This window comes from Trichoplusia ni, unplaced genomic scaffold (genome assembly GCF_003590095.1).
Source record: "Trichoplusia ni isolate ovarian cell line Hi5 unplaced genomic scaffold, tn1 tig00004042, whole genome shotgun sequence".
Classification (NCBI taxonomy): Eukaryota; Metazoa; Arthropoda; class Insecta; order Lepidoptera; family Noctuidae; genus Trichoplusia; species Trichoplusia ni.
In genome coordinates, this window is record NW_020800494.1 from 5001 (window position 1) to 21758 (window position 16758).

General features: G+C 38.7%; 1 long non-coding RNA gene and 3 other non-coding genes across 4 annotated transcripts in view; all 4 read right to left on the bottom strand.

Annotated features, from left to right (window-relative positions):
- LOC113508175 overlaps nucleotides 1–1681 on the bottom strand; it is a 1903-nt gene extending 222 nt beyond the window's left edge. Inside the window, exon 1 of the ribosomal RNA XR_003401992.1 lies at nucleotides 1–1681. This exon is cut by the window's left edge and continues 222 nt beyond it. This is a non-coding gene — a ribosomal RNA (small subunit ribosomal RNA).
- An 8422-nt stretch (nucleotides 1682–10103) lies between these two features.
- On the bottom strand, nucleotides 10104–11059 carry LOC113508171. Its single transcript, XR_003401988.1, has 2 exons — nucleotides 10856–11059; nucleotides 10104–10292 (listed from the first exon to the last, which is right to left on the bottom strand). It is a non-coding gene; the product is annotated as an uncharacterized LOC113508171 (long non-coding RNA).
- A 2100-nt stretch (nucleotides 11060–13159) lies between these two features.
- LOC113508173 lies at nucleotides 13160–13316 on the bottom strand. The gene has a single exon (XR_003401990.1). It is a non-coding gene; the product is annotated as a 5.8S ribosomal RNA (ribosomal RNA).
- Nucleotides 13317–13737: 421 nt separating this feature from the next.
- On the bottom strand, nucleotides 13738–15642 carry LOC113508174. Its single transcript, XR_003401991.1, has one exon. It is a non-coding gene; the product is annotated as a small subunit ribosomal RNA (ribosomal RNA).
- Nucleotides 15643–16758: the final 1116 nt, after the last annotated feature.

Consider the following 16758-nt stretch of genomic DNA (forward strand, 5'->3'; position numbering starts at 1 on the left):
ATTCCTCGTTTATGGGGGATAATTGCAAACCCCAATCCCCAGCACGAAGGAGTTTCAGCGGGTTGCCCGGGCCTCTAGGCCAGGGAGAACATGCTGATTCCTTCAGTGTAGCGCGCGTGCGGCCCAGGACATCTAAGGGCATCACAGACCTGTTATTGCTCAATCTCGTGCGGCTCGAAGCCGCCGGTCCCTCTAAGAAGAATTTTAATACGTCGCCAGTGAGTTGCGTGACGCGTAGCCACGCACACCTAAATGACGACGCCTATTTAGCAGGCTAGAGTCTCGTTCGTTACCGGAATTAACCAGACAAATCGCTCCACCAACTAAGAACGGCCATGCACCACCACCCACCGAATCAAGAAAGAGCTGTTAATCTGTCAATCCTTCCGGTGTCCGGGCCTGGTGAGATTTCCCGTGTTGAGTCAAATTAAGCCGCAGGCTCCACTCCTGGTGGTGCCCTTCCGTCAATTCCTTTAAGTTTCAGCTTTGCAACCATACTCCCCCGGAGTCCAAAATCTTTGGTTTCCCGGAAGCTGCCCGCCGAGCCATTGTAGTAACGTCGGCGGATCGCTAGATGACATATTTACGGTTAGAACTAGGGCGGTATCTAATCGCCTTCGAACCTCTAACTTTCGTTCTTGATTGATGAAAACACCTTTGGCAAATGCTTTCGCTGATGTTCGTCTTGCGACGATCCAAGAATTTCACCTCTAACGTCGCAATACGAATGCCCCCAGTTATCCCTATTAATCATTACCTCGGAGTTCTGAAAACCAACAAAATAGAACCGAGATCATATTCTATTATTCCATGCACGAAATATTCAAGCAGCATTTTGAGCCCGCTTTGAGCACTCTAATTTGTTCAAAGTAAAATTGTCGGCCCACCTCGACACTCACCGAAGAGCACCGCGATAGGATTTTGATATTGAACCGGCGTATTACCGCCGGCTCACCGACGATATGCTCCGCAGACGTGTCAGTATCACCGCGGATGCGGTGCACCGACAGCGCGGCGCACAAATGCAACTACGAGCTTTTTAACCGCAACAATTTTAGTATACGCTATTGGAGCTGGAATTACCGCGGCTGCTGGCACCAGACTTGCCCTCCAATTGTTCCTCGTTAAAATATTTAAAGTGTACTCATTCCGATTACGAGGCCTCGTAAGAGTCCCGTATCGTTATTTTTCGTCACTACCTCCCCGTGCCGGGAGTGGGTAATTTGCGCGCCTGCTGCCTTCCTTGGATGTGGTAGCCGTTTCTCAGGCTCCCTCTCCGGAATCGAACCCTGATTCCCCGTTACCCGTGACAACCATGGTAGTCGCAGAAACTACCATCGAAAGTTGATAAGGCAGACATTTGAAAGATGCGTCGCCGGTACTGGACCATGCGATCGGCAAAAGTTATCCAGATTCATCAAAATTAACGACTTCAGACACATGGCCATCCGTCGATTGGTTTTGATCTAATAAAAGCACTCATCCCATCACTGGTCAGAGTTCTGATTGCATGTATTAGCTCTAGAATTACCACAGTTATCCAAGTAACTGAGTAAGATCTAAGGAACCAAAACTGATATATTGAGCCATTCGCGGTATCGCCTTAATACGGCTTGCACTGAGACATGCATGGCTTAATCTTTGAGACAAGCATATAACTACTGGCAGGATCAACCAGGGAGCTTCATTCATATGAAAGACGTTCTCGTTCGTTTCGATTTTCGATTGCGGTGGTACACACGTATACCGTCCTCTCTCTATATCGATACTTACGAGAAATCCTCATTCCCGCGCGTCGACGGATTAACGCAGACGCTTGTACGGGCGAGCTCGTATAATAATTGAGACGAATATTGTTTTCGACGACGACGACGACGACTACGACGACGCCTATAAGGGTACAATATAATGAAAAAACCCCGATGGTGAACGTTCGTATCGAGACACGATTTCATTCACTTTAATAATAATCTCGGTTAACATAATAAAATACGTCAAACAACGATTTAATTGCCCGGATTGTACAGAGTCCGTATTCACTATATTCATTGTTTAGTTTATGTATGTAATCATATAATAATGCGTATATAGAACAATACTATTTACACAAAAATAAATAATCGTGATTGAACTCGCGAAAGATTCACATTAGCGTATCCGTGCGCGTTTGAATCGATCACGTCACGATTAAAGTCATATTTTATAACATTTGAACCGTTAACGAATCGTAACGTTGTTACGAACCGACGGTCCACACAGTTGAAGTTACACAAACGCACAACACACACAGTACTACACACTTACATACTAATATATATATATACACTTATATATATATATATAATAATATGTATGTGTGTTGATCATCTTCATAATAATATTACTACATGTGTGTGTCGTCCATTTTTCGTTCGTAGACGACATTCAGCGACTTAACGTGAAACACACTAACATAATAATGTTCGCGTGTCAACGTTAAGTCGCTGAAAGCTGCGCACGCGCACGCGCACAACATCATACGTGCGCGCATCTGCGCGCGCCGCATGACATTGTTGCAAACTTAAACGTATATAGTATCGGAGGAGAAATACGTTATACGATGAGATATCCACGTACCAAGCGACCGAGTGAACTGAAAAGTTTCGAGATCAGCAGATCAGGGATCGTCGGTGGTGTCATTCAAACACTACCTACCCTCGAGGTGAGTGAAAGCCGACAGTGGAGACCTAGCCCCCGCCCCTACCCTCCCCCCTCCGCTCCTCCCCCACCCACCCAGATATTGGTATTGAATATGTTGAGAGGGTGGCCTCCATCAACCTGAAGAACTAACATCGACCACCACAAAAGAACCTGAGGCGCTGCAGAGCGGGGGTGTGTGGCCGGGGGGGGGGGGGGGGTGCCTGGGTGTTTGTCTAGGTTCAACGACTTGGTGAGTGTTTGAGTCTTCATTGGTGTGGTGTGACACAGACGCCTATGAAGGCAGGAACGCAAGCACCCCCCCCCCCCCCCCGCGCGAGCGCGCGTGCCTGCTGGGTTTCTGGTTACTACTACTACTACTACTACTACTACTAGTTAGTAGGTACTATAATACATATATGTATGCATAGTTAGAGATGCGTTTAAGACGCTAAGATCACCCACCATGATATATTTTTTTTGCATTTATATTGTAGTTAGGTAGGTAGGTACCTAGTATGTATGTTCGTTCGAGGTGTGTTCTCGCTCTCAAGCGGCTTGTCACAGCTTGCCCGTGCCGTCGTGGTGTATATGTACGAAGTGAGAGTGCGAGTTAGTTTCGTTTAGCGTTCTTGTTGTGTTATTCGTTTGTTTACATCTACATATCTATGTAATATATTGTCTGAGCGCTTGCTTGTTTCGTTGTTGTATTATTGATATTACGATCGAGATTTACAGGAGGAACGGCTAATAGACGTCAGTTATAATCGATGTAAACTTCATTTGTATCGAGAGAAAGATTATTTTTTTAAATTTCGATGTTCGAGCCAACCGACCGGAATATTTTCTCAAGGACTTCATTACCGGCTTACACCTAGCAATAGAATAATGACGCTAGCAGAGGTGTATTATGTTGACAAACATTTTAACACGTGGTTTGATGTGTATTCCGATTCTTTCTTAGCATTCTTAGTATTGTTTTATGTCTAAGATACTTTACGATACTAAACCTTTATGTGCTTAATTAATGCTTAGCCTTATACTTGACTTTGAACTAAATTATGTTCTCAATGCAAGGATTCTAACAAAGTGCCGAACAGAAAATAAATGTAGGAATATCATTGTTTCATGTGTTCGTGCTTTAGGACGGTAAAAAGGAAATGTATTTTCTGTTACTTATAGAAGTTAACGCTGCATAAATAGTATTGTTTATGGTTCATTTGTAGTTCTGACGAAAAAAAAGGTTACTTAAAAAAAAGGCAAGATAATTCCACAATATAAGTGACACAGAATAATCTTATTCGCATGGTTGTATGGTCAAAATTGTTTAATAAAGATTATAGAGACGCTCTTTATTACGGTTGATGTTTATTAATTTTTAGATATTTTTTTCCAACGTAACATTTTCGTAACACTTTCTCTACGTCGCGACTGTTTAAAAGCGTAAAGTTAATAGATTAAAAGGCTTAAGATATAGTCTATGAATACATAAATAGTTACATATTTAGACAACATGACGCAAAAAATAATCGACATTAAAAAATTGCATTATATTTCCGCTATCTCTTGGCGACGTTACACAATTAGTAGAGTAAGCCTTGAAAATTAATCTATTTTAGTGTTGTCAGTTCTAAGATAGGCGATTAGTCAATCAAATAGACTATGATTGCAATGATATTAAGATTTCGATCTCCGAAATAAATAATAAATTGGTAAGAAAAATAAGCAAGCATATTTACATCAATAATTGTGCAAATTCAATGCTAGATAATTATTGATACACCGCGCAATAAAAATTGCGGATATCACAGTTCGCTCTTTGATGAAATAATTAAGAAAGAGAACTGAAGGAACAAAATAACTAAGTTCATAGAAACGTTAGCAAGAAAATAAAACGGTAGGAACAATATTAGAAGGGATGTTGCTCAATGCGAAGTAGTCGGGTTGTCTCGTGACTACTGCGCCAAGGTCGAGTTCAAATGTGCATTAAACTTAATTAGTGCTTTGTCTCACAGTCACAGCTGTTAGCTGTAGCGATAGCGAACGACATGTCATGAATTATGAGTAAATACTTTTTAGATATATCAATGTACCCAATGATGATTTGTGCGATTTCAATAAGATTGGGATAGATTTTAGCTGTCCAGTAATGGTTGATAAATAAATGACTATCAGTTTAGAATCAAGGAATTTTCTTGTGAAATTTCTGATAAAAGTTTACTAACTCTCATTATCTTATTTGATTCACAAAGCACCAGTCAAATAGCAGAAGTTAATTTTATTAAATCAAACACTCAACAAAAAACGACCTTCGCAAAAGCCAAGGGACAAAATTACAAAAGGTGTTTGTAATGAATTACAAAAAGTCAAGTACAAGTCAATTATTATATTCTTTAGAGCTTGTCTGGCATGTAATATTCGGCGGGACGTAGTACACGATAAAGTCAAGGCTATTAGAATTTATTTGCCTAACGGTCAGACAATAAACGAGACTTAACACGTACCACCCATATATCCCATAAGGGATTTCAAACATTACTTGCAGCTTCAGCAAAATCCATCGACATATTTCATATTAAATCTTCAAAGGCGATAAAACTGACGTAGCATGACTCTTTTGTATTTGATCTGCAGTTGTGCACTTATTACCAGACATTAAATTGTCAGTTTGTTGTGGAATATCAATAAAACATGACATCAGTCCCCGTAAATTGCTATAACCACGCATTACGTATGACATAAAATCCCGTTCTACATTTCCAAGGCGCTTATATCGCTATTGCGAGCGCTCGCGTTGGCTAACTGACGTCCATTGATTGTGCAAAGCATCATGAACATCGCGGATGTAATGCGATAGTAAATTTAACGTGCATTACGCGTCGCCTAACCTTTTTCATTGACAGCCAGTATGTATTGGAAAAACATGCTTGCGATTACGTCGGAAGGAGGCTTTAACTCGTAGAATATTTACGACTAGTCGCTGTCTTTTTAATATTTGAATTTCCTTGAGCATAAATAGAAATGCAAGTGATACTTTCTTGTTTTTTTTTGTGTCGATGGTTATAATTTTTATTTAAATTAGGTTTAAATCTAAATCGATGTATCCGGTTGATTTTCATTGAATATCGATAATATTACTACAAAATGGATGCGTACAGCATACCTATACTGGTAGATACCAAGACCTCATAAAAATGTTATCTTTCTCGTTAGTTTTAATAACCCTTTCGAATTCCGTAGCCGACGTGACATGGCATGCATTATAAACTTGTTCCGAGTCCCATTTGTGAAGTAGCATTTCCTATAAAACTGCTACTGCTTCAAATTAGTGAGTCAGGCATATTTTTCGGCAACTTGCACCACTGGCCGTCGTAATAAGGTTAAACAATTCCGCTCTAGTTATTATTTACATAACACGTTATATTACCATCTCTACCTGCATCACGATGTATTATAGTTATTTTGTAATTTACGCTGAATATTTTTGAATTATAACTTGAATTTTATTCCGTGATAATTTAAAGGTATTTGAATTAAGTGCTCTTAGAAATAATTTGTGCTTCTTTGTTTTAATTATTGAAGTTCTATTGAAGCAGTGCTTAAAGGTGAACAGAAACTCGAAAGCGATCAATAGCTTGTACGATGACACGCGAAGACATGATAAGCTAACGAAGAACTAGAGTTCCTCACGCTAGAATCAATCTAAATAATTAAGATTATTTTTAACCATTATATATAGATAATAATGAACAAGGAAGACATAATACAGATATGACTTTTGTCTTTACTTGCTTAAAAAACAGCCTAAAAAACTGCCTTGAAATTGATAAAACTATGATTACATTAAAAACGTGAGTATGTGTATTAAAATTGTAATTTATATTTAGTTTATAATGCGGCTACAGTAAGGTTGTTCCGAAAGCGAGAGCTAACGAAGGCCGGATGGCTGCAATCATATTTTTGCACAACACAGGTACTTAGATGCTTATATTACTATTTTATACACGTAACAATTAAGATAGTTCTTAGGTGTTTTTTAAGTCTTAATTGTGATAATGGTTAACTAAAAGGATAAAGCTCTATCATAATCTATACATGATGCACAAGCGACGTTTTGAGGTAAAACGTTGACGTTCGAAAATGACTGTCTCAATATTTCACTAAACAATGACAAAGACAGAATTAAATGAGCGACACTTTCCTCAGTGTCTTTTCTTTCAGATTTCCATCAATTATATCCTTGCATTTAATCGAATTACTGATTTATTTAGCATTTGTTCTATTTCCTTTTTGATTGGGAACATTTTTCATGTTCATCCTCAGTGCAGCTAAGAACCAGGACCATAAGGTGGACACTAGTTAAGCCGCAAATTTTAAATCGGAGTTTTCTTTGTTAAATCTGTTCCTCTTAAACCATTCACTCTAAACTACTCTAATAGATTTATACGTAAGGCTGTGTCTATCTAGATAGCGCAAAGACAAAGCGCGATACATCCTTGTTGAAACAATGAGGCTAATAAAATTAATTGTCCGCGCAGTTGAACACTTGAAACCTAAAGTATACTTAGCTAGTAAAATAAATATACCATTAGCCATAGTACTAGAACACGTTACTGTCATGTCATGCCAGAACTTAATTGGAGTTTCGTGTCTAGAATATTGCAGCAACTCCATGTTTTTTGTTACTTTCATTTCTAATTTAGTTAAACAAAATTTTAAGCAGTTATTGAAAATAAATGCAACTTATAAAAGAACATTGTCTGAAATGAGTCAAAGTTTTGTAGTGTCTCAACATTAGATACTTTCAGCTCACAACTACTAACGATCGATGAAAAATTTTTCTTCACAATATTCAATTCACTTTTCCGAAAACCTGCTTGGAAAAATGTTTTTAGAAAGGCGAACAAACAATATCTCATCTCGCATCTCATGTGCATTTGTTTGCGCATAGGATTGCTTACAGGAAAACAAAAGAAGGCAGACGCTGTGGTTTCCTTTGTGGATAAATGAGAATTCATCCAGGGTGGCCACCCTGTCGGGCGACGCGACGGTGAAGGGCGGTGAACCTAACGTCTCGACTACCAAGAGCTAAACCACTTTGTCTAATGCCCATCTGTTGCTTATAATGTCTGGATCGGAAAGATATTATAAAAACGACTGACCATGCATTGAGCGTTAGATTTATGTCGAGCTTAGCCGGCACCCCCTGGATTTGTTTCCAAATGATTTACAGTTCACAAATGTGTGATTAAGTGGAAAAAATACAAACAGAGGTGACGTGACCAATTGTTGACGCTTGATAATCGCTCATACGACCTTCACAACATTGACAAATATAACAAAAAATATTGTGAATCCTAACACAGACATGGTACTGCGTAGTACATGCGGCGCAAGTTTGTATTTAAACCTGTAGATTTATTTGTAAACAAAGGTTTGTTGGAAATAAAATTATCTAGTTTTCCTCTAGCACACATTGTTTAGGTAACCAGTTGTCATTGTGTTTCTACAATCCAATTGCGCGCAAATAGACATTTCATTTTATGACATTACAGACAATTTCGAGCGCTTATAAAGGCGAAAATGAATAAATAAAGAGTGAACGCGTTCAGTATTTAATAAGTGATACATTTCTAACACGTTTAATATATTATATTAATGGATGCAATTAATAGTAGATCGATAACATTATCGGCCATTATAATTATCAGTTAAGTGAGCCCTTAGGCAAAATATGGAAAGAACTTTCCATTACGGCTCATTTACTAACATTCCGGTTTTGAGTGTTTTCTTTTAAGTAATAACTCCAACTAGATACTTGGAGGACTGTGCTAATATTGTTATACGGATATTGAAGGTCATAGATGATAAACAGAGAAATAGCTACGTGGGTGGAATCACACGTGCGGCAAACATTACTGATTAGAGAACTACGTTTGTGCCGTGTTTAGGACTGTCCAGTGATAATTAATTTCCAGTTATCAGTAGGATGACCAAAGTACAGGCATCGTAAAAAGTAGTCTTCTTGCTTTTCAAGTTGTGTGTAAAATTATCGAGAGACTTATGGGGCGCAAAAGTGAGGTTTGGCGTTCAATTAAAAGATATATATCATCAGAAATACGCTATCTTAATTTTGGTTTATTAGTACTCAATAATTTATTTTTATAATGGGTACATTACCATTACCATCGCCCGATTTGTTATAAGACAATTTGAGAATGTTTACACATCTATTGTTCGATCAAAACGTGATAATAGATGAATAAAAATGGAACCTAGGTTCAGTTTATATTAAATTGTTCTAAAATAAAGCACAGGCTACAATACTTTAATAAATTCGCACGGCGGTAACAAGGACGTCTTACTATTTCTGAACGCGATGTTGCAAGCGCGGGAATTCTATGCTTTTGTCGTACGATTATGGTGGAGACTAGATTTAAATATTATTATGTTCCAAAAATTTCACAACAAATCGGAGGCGTTTTTTGCGAGCAGCCAGACACAACATACAAATCTACATTTTATTTTTGTGTCAAGAACGAAATGGTTTCGCGGTTAAATGATATTTGTAACAATTTTGTTAATCTTAAATTCTTAACGAAGCTTTCAACATAGCTGCTTAGTTACTACTTTTTATTAGTAGCGTACAGCACGGCAACTCGTTTTCCCATATGGAGCAACAAAGGGAATGCCTAGGCAATAATGAAGACACTTGTTACGGAATCGTTACCATTATCATGATGTTTATTGCTCAATAGGAGCTATTACTGATTGGTGAAACAATTTGGACGTGCTTTTGTTACTAGGAAGTGGGTGATATGCGCGCGGATAGAATTATATGGGTCACGGTCAAAATCGATAACACAACTGACCATGTAGAACGGTGCAGAAAAAAAATATTACATCATGCTAATTAATGTAATAGAGAACAGTCTGTTTTTGTTTAGAGAGTATCGTTCTTTTTGTAAAAGAGCGGGAGAATACTTTATTGTTTAGAAAAAGTAATTTATGTTAACATTTTGTGTATTTATGTGGAACGAAACAGCCCTACCTTTGTACCCCTATGGTTAAAATATTGCTTACTGAACCGATAAGTTCGATTGCGCATTTTATCACCATCTACCTATTTACCTAGAACAAGGAAGTTGTTTATAAGTACATGGCGTCATCTAAACCAGTCGTGTCTTGTTTTTCAAAACAGTCTCTTGTGTTTTTTTTCTTCACAAAAATGTAACATATTTTAGTTGTTTTGTAAGATAGAAAACAAAAACAATCCGAATACTCACCGAAATATGGAAGGGATTTAGAAAACACCAAATCTGGTATTTGGTTCCACTAAATAACGGCACAATATAACCGATCGATACATAAACTACTAGTTACCTTTCTTTAAATTTGTAATGTATTTAAAAACTATTAAAAAACTGACCTTTATCTTCCACCACTTTTATAAACAAAGACTTTTAGCACTGAGTTTGAAGCTTAATTTTCAAAAAAATCCGCAATTAAAAATATACACATTGAGTTTCACTATAATTTTAAATAAACGAAATCAGCTGTTCACATTTTCTTTGGAGTGCGCCTTGAAAAGATTTCCATACGATCCTCCAAACGCACTGAAATAAAATGACAAGAGAATGTTTACATCAATACATTGCACAGACGTAATGCCTGTTTCCACGCACACTACCACGAGTCTGTGTACTTACGAGATCGAAATATTGACTGACAGAAGTGGGGATGAAAGAGGTCAATGACGTTTACGTTTCAAGTGTTGCGTGAGAGGGACAGAAGTATTTTATTCAAAAGGATACTTGAGAAGGAAATACAACAAATCATGCACCGAATAAAAAGGTATACAAATACAGGTTTAAAGTGGTGTATTTATATACTGCAGATTTTATTTAGCTACTATATTCTGAAAGCATATATATATATATACGCAATTTACTAACAAAACATTAGAAACTATTATAAGACGTCAAAAAATATATTTCGATTTAAGGGTATGGATTTCGATAAATCGACTTAATTCAATGTTATGAACTTGTATTTAACTGTTTGAAAATCTGTACAATGTAGTAAATCATAATAAACAAATCGTCTTAGAGCTTTTACCAAGTGCACAGCAATAAAAAAGCTATCATAATGAATTCAATTATGAAATATGTAAACTTACCGAAAATTATTATTTATATTTGATCATTGATAGTATAAATTTTTAAAATTGTATATTTTTACATTTTATATTATTTTACCTCTCAACAACGTCATAACTAAATAACTTCTTAAACAAAAAAATAAATTGTTGTAATTGCGTCTAGCCTGCCAGTCTGATAATAGTCTCTTTCAGTCTTTGCATGACTTAGCAGTTAATAAAATATTTTTGCATTACATACAAAAAAGACAACAGAATTTTATTAAAAAATAAATATAATTTATCAGTAAATAACGCTCAAAGAAAATTAATGAATAATGATTTGAATATTTTTAATTTAGTAAGTTTTGTTGCATCTCTACACCCGGAACGTTCCTTATAAATGTTATATGCCAAAGTCACTGTCACTCTGACAGCTGTGGAGTGTGAACTGTCAAATTTTCAAGTAGGTGTCTATTCGCTACTTGAATTTGAATATTATGTTCATCTTTATTTTTGTCCGAATATTTGGGTTTGTAGTGTAGTGATAATGATAATACGATATCGTTTACGATAACAATTCATCAGTGATATAGATAATTATTAGTTATTTTATTTAGTTTTTATTAATCCACCAAGTAAGTACACAATATTTTTTGTTAGTACACAATTTAATCATTTAGAATACAACCTTTTTAGTGGTCAATGCGAAATCTTACATAATTTATATGTTTATGTTTTATAGCCAAATTCGTGTACTAAAGCTCTACTTTCTTTCTTACATCATATTGTGTAATATTATTAGTTATCTTGAACTTTTTGACATTGTTTTTATCTTTTGGCAATCAATATAGAAACAACTTGTAACGTGCATTACGGTTCTTATCTTTGTTCTACGTTTCCTGTCAGTATCGGTAAACTGAGTTAAAATTTTATTACAGGAGGTGAGTTTTATGTTTGCACTCAAATTGTAGTGATTAAATTTTTAATTGCTTTGTTAATCGAAAATTATTGGTAAGTGAGGTTTTTTTCCACTAAGGGGCACCAAAAAAATTAGGGATTTGTTTTTCTTTGATTTAATGTTGCTCTCTAACTTGGATACCTACCAATATTGTAATAGACATTAAAAGTAGCAGAGATTTTTTTTTTAATGAAATCTTAATAATGTTCTTGCCAAATATTTGTTAACAGGAAAGTAATAAGTAATTTATGTGCCACATGATCTTAATAATAGAAAGTGATGTAAAGTTTTAAGATGTCATAATTATATCTTGAGAAAATCATTTCTTATGAGGAGACTTTCTGTAACTTTAATTATCAGAAATGATGCTACTGTGGTACTCTTTAAATACATAATAATTAAAAAAAATAAGAGATATCTGCACTTAGTTTTTAAATCAAGGTTTAAAATCTTTAAATATAACCAACCTGACACTTTACTGCTAAATGATTGCCCAGTCACAACTGTCCGTCACGAGACAAAAAGTATCACTGCTAATTTAATTTTGATGTTGTCAGCAGTTCCGTTAAATTGTAACCAATCTCTGCGGAATATTCCCTATTAGTTACCTCTCCGACTGAGGTTGGTGTTGGCAAACCATATTCACAGAGTGATTTACCGCCTACTGCTGTTAAGTCATCCTGAAGAGCTAATAAGCACTGATTTATGGCAAGATCACGGAAATTATCATTAGTTGTGCCTTCATCATTGTTAGGTATATTTCTAAGAAAGTCTTCTGAAAATTTTTCTTTATATTTTTCCCATAATGTTACAGCATCTGACAAATTACAAAATGTGAGTAATGTTACAAATAAATGGCGTAACCGTCGTGGATTATCACTAACACAGGATTCTGCTAAAGCGTCATCCCAATGCTGATCATTTTTCAAGCAAATGACGCGCTTGGCAAGCTGCTTGATAAGTGGGATAAACAACATCGTCTACTTTTCTCAAATCTATAAATGAGGTTGGTCCTCGCACGGTATGGGTTAGTTAGACCGACCGAAGGGTCGCGATCGCGCAGACGCATCTCGACGAGACGTCGAGACGCATGATACGCTTACTCGCGATCATTGTACGTCCGTCGCGTAAAACGCAAATACACGTCGTTAAATGTGCAAGAGCGTCAGACACGTCGTTCGACAAATGTCCTATCTATCGTATAGAGCGTTATTTTTGAACGGACCGTCGGTAACAACGTTCAACCCGAAAGAGCGAAGCGTAAACAGCGACGACACTTATCAAGCGAAACGGACCGACGGATGGCCGTCAAATGCGCTTCTGGATCGTATCGTATAGGGATACGAGATCATAATGCGCAATGTGGCATGTTTACTTTATACAGCCGGCCCTCAGACAGGAGTGGTCCTGGATGTGTCTCCACGGACCGCAATGTGCGTTCGAAATGTCGATGTTCAAATGTGTCCTGCAGTTCACACTATGACGCGCAGTTAACTGCGTTCTTCATCGACCCGCGAGCCAAGTGATCCACCGTCCAGGGTAATAGTTTTACAAAATTATTACCCATGTTACGATAAATAAAGAATTTTTTTTTTTTTAATATATCTAAAAAAAAAAAAAAAAAAACATTTACCCCCGTCGCGGAACACCGCGTAATCTGCAACGAGAGAGAGTGAACGTTAACGAACGCGTATCCACCTAAAGCTTATATGTTTCTCACGGTTTGCGGATTTTATGTTAAACCGTATCGTAACGAAGCATAAAACTCTCGATTGTACGCGACGCCGAGACGAACGACCGGCGCGCCCGGACAGTTAAGCCATGGAACGCCTGTCGGTTCGGTCTCTTTTTAAAAGTTCATCGATACGATTGGATAAAAGTGTCGACGAACGTTTTAAGTATTTGGAGAACATTAATGTGACATCGTTTCGCGTACGCAGTGCACGTTAAAACGGTACATCGTTAATGATCCTTCCGCAGGTTCCCCTACGGAAACCTTGTTACGACTTTTACTTCCTCTAAATGATCAAGTTTGGTCAACTTCCCAGCAACGCCGACGGCCGTGAAGCCACCGCGTGTCGGTCCGAAGACCTCACTAAATCATTCAATCGGTAGTAGCGACGGGCGGTGTGTACAAAGGGCAGGGACGTAATCAACGCGAGCTTATGACTCGCGCTTACTAGGAATTCCTCGTTTATGGGGGATAATTGCAAACCCCAATCCCCAGCACGAAGGAGTTTCAGCGGGTTGCCCGGGCCTCTAGGCCAGGGAGAACATGCTGATTCCTTCAGTGTAGCGCGCGTGCGGCCCAGGACATCTAAGGGCATCACAGACCTGTTATTGCTCAATCTCGTGCGGCTCGAAGCCGCCGGTCCCTCTAAGAAGAATTTTAATACGTCGCCAGTGAGTTGCGTGACGCGTAGCCACGCACACCTAAATGACGACGCCTATTTAGCAGGCTAGAGTCTCGTTCGTTACCGGAATTAACCAGACAAATCGCTCCACCAACTAAGAACGGCCATGCACCACCACCCACCGAATCAAGAAAGAGCTGTTAATCTGTCAATCCTTCCGGTGTCCGGGCCTGGTGAGATTTCCCGTGTTGAGTCAAATTAAGCCGCAGGCTCCACTCCTGGTGGTGCCCTTCCGTCAATTCCTTTAAGTTTCAGCTTTGCAACCATACTCCCCCCGGAGTCCAAAATCTTTGGTTTCCCGGAAGCTGCCCGCCGAGCCATTGTAGTAACGTCGGCGGATCGCTAGATGACATATTTACGGTTAGAACTAGGGCGGTATCTAATCGCCTTCGAACCTCTAACTTTCGTTCTTGATTGATGAAAACACCTTTGGCAAATGCTTTCGCTGATGTTCGTCTTGCGACGATCCAAGAATTTCACCTCTAACGTCGCAATACGAATGCCCCCAGTTATCCCTATTAATCATTACCTCGGAGTTCTGAAAACCAACAAAATAGAACCGAGATCATATTCTATTATTCCATGCACGAAATATTCAAGCAGCATTTTGAGCCCGCTTTGAGCACTCTAATTTGTTCAAAGTAAAATTGTCGGCCCACCTCGACACTCACCGAAGAGCACCGCGATAGGATTTTGATATTGAACCGGCGTATTACCGCCGGCTCACCGACGATATGCTCCGCAGACGTGTCAGTATCACCGCGGATGCGGTGCACCGACAGCGCGGCGCACAAATGCAACTACGAGCTTTTTTAACCGCAACAATTTTAGTATACGCTATTGGAGCTGGAATTACCGCGGCTGCTGGCACCAGACTTGCCCTCCAATTGTTCCTCGTTAAAATATTTAAAGTGTACTCATTCCGATTACGAGGCCTCGTAAGAGTCCCGTATCGTTATTTTTCGTCACTACCTCCCCGTGCCGGGAGTGGGTAATTTGCGCGCCTGCTGCCTTCCTTGGATGTGGTAGCCGTTTCTCAGGCTCCCTCTCCGGAATCGAACCCTGATTCCCCGTTACCCGTGACAACCATGGTAGTCGCAGAAACTACCATCGAAAGTTGATAAGGCAGACATTTGAAAGATGCGTCGCCGGTACTGGACCATGCGATCGGCAAAAGTTATCCAGATTCATCAAAATTAACGACTTCAGACACATGGCCATCCGTCGATTGGTTTTGATCTAATAAAAGCACTCATCCCATCACTGGTCAGAGTTCTGATTGCATGTATTAGCTCTAGAATTACCACAGTTATCCAAGTAACTGAGTAAGATCTAAGGAACCAAAACTGATATATTGAGCCATTCGCGGTATCGCCTTAATACGGCTTGCACTGAGACATGCATGGCTTAATCTTTGAGACAAGCATATAACTACTGGCAGGATCAACCAGGGAGCTTCATTCATATGAAAGACGTTCTCGTTCGTTTCGATTTTCGATTGCGGTGGTACACACGTATACCGTCCTCTCTCTATATCGATACTTACGAGAAATCCTCATTCCCGCGCGTCGACGGATTAACGCAGACGCTTGTACGGGCGAGCTCGTATAATAATTGAGACGAATATTGTTTTCGACGACGACGACGACGACTACGACGACGCCTATAAGGGTACAATATAATGAAAAAACCCCGATGGTGAACGTTCGTATCGAGACACGATTTCATTCACTTTAATAATAATCTCGGTTAACATAATAAAATACGTCAAACAACGATTTAATTGCCCGGATTGTACAGAGTCCGTATTCACTATATTCATTGTTTAGTTTATATATGTAATCATATAATAATGCGTATATAGAACAATACTATTTACACAAAAATAAATAATCGTGATTGAACTCGCGAAAGATTCACATTAGCGTATCCGTGCGCGTTTGAATCGATCACGTCACGATTAAAGTCATATTTTATAACATTTGAACCGTTAACGAATCGTAACGTTGTTACGAACCGACGGTCCACACAGTTGAAGTTACACAAACGCACAACACACACAGTACTACACACTTACATACTAATATATATATATACACTTATATATATATATATAATAATATGTATGTGTGTTGATCATCTTCATAATAATATTACTACATGTGTGTGTCGTCCATTTTTCGTTCGTAGACGACATTCAGCGACTTAACGTGAAACACACTAACATAATAATGTTCGCGTGTCAACGTTAAGTCGCTGAAAGCTGCGCACGCGCACGCGCACAACATCATACGTGCGCGCATCTGCGCGCGCCGCATGACATTGTTGCAAACTTAAACGTATATAGTATCGGAGGAGAAATACGTTATACGATGAGATATCCACGTACCAAGCGACCGAGTGAACTGAAAAGTTTCGAGATCAGCAGATCAGGGATCGTCGGTGGTGTCATTCAAACACTACCTACCCTCGAGGTGAGTGAAAGCCGACAGTGGAGACCTAGCCCCCGCCCCTACCCTCCCCCCTCCGCTCCTCCCCCACCCACCCAGATATTGGTATTGAATATGTTG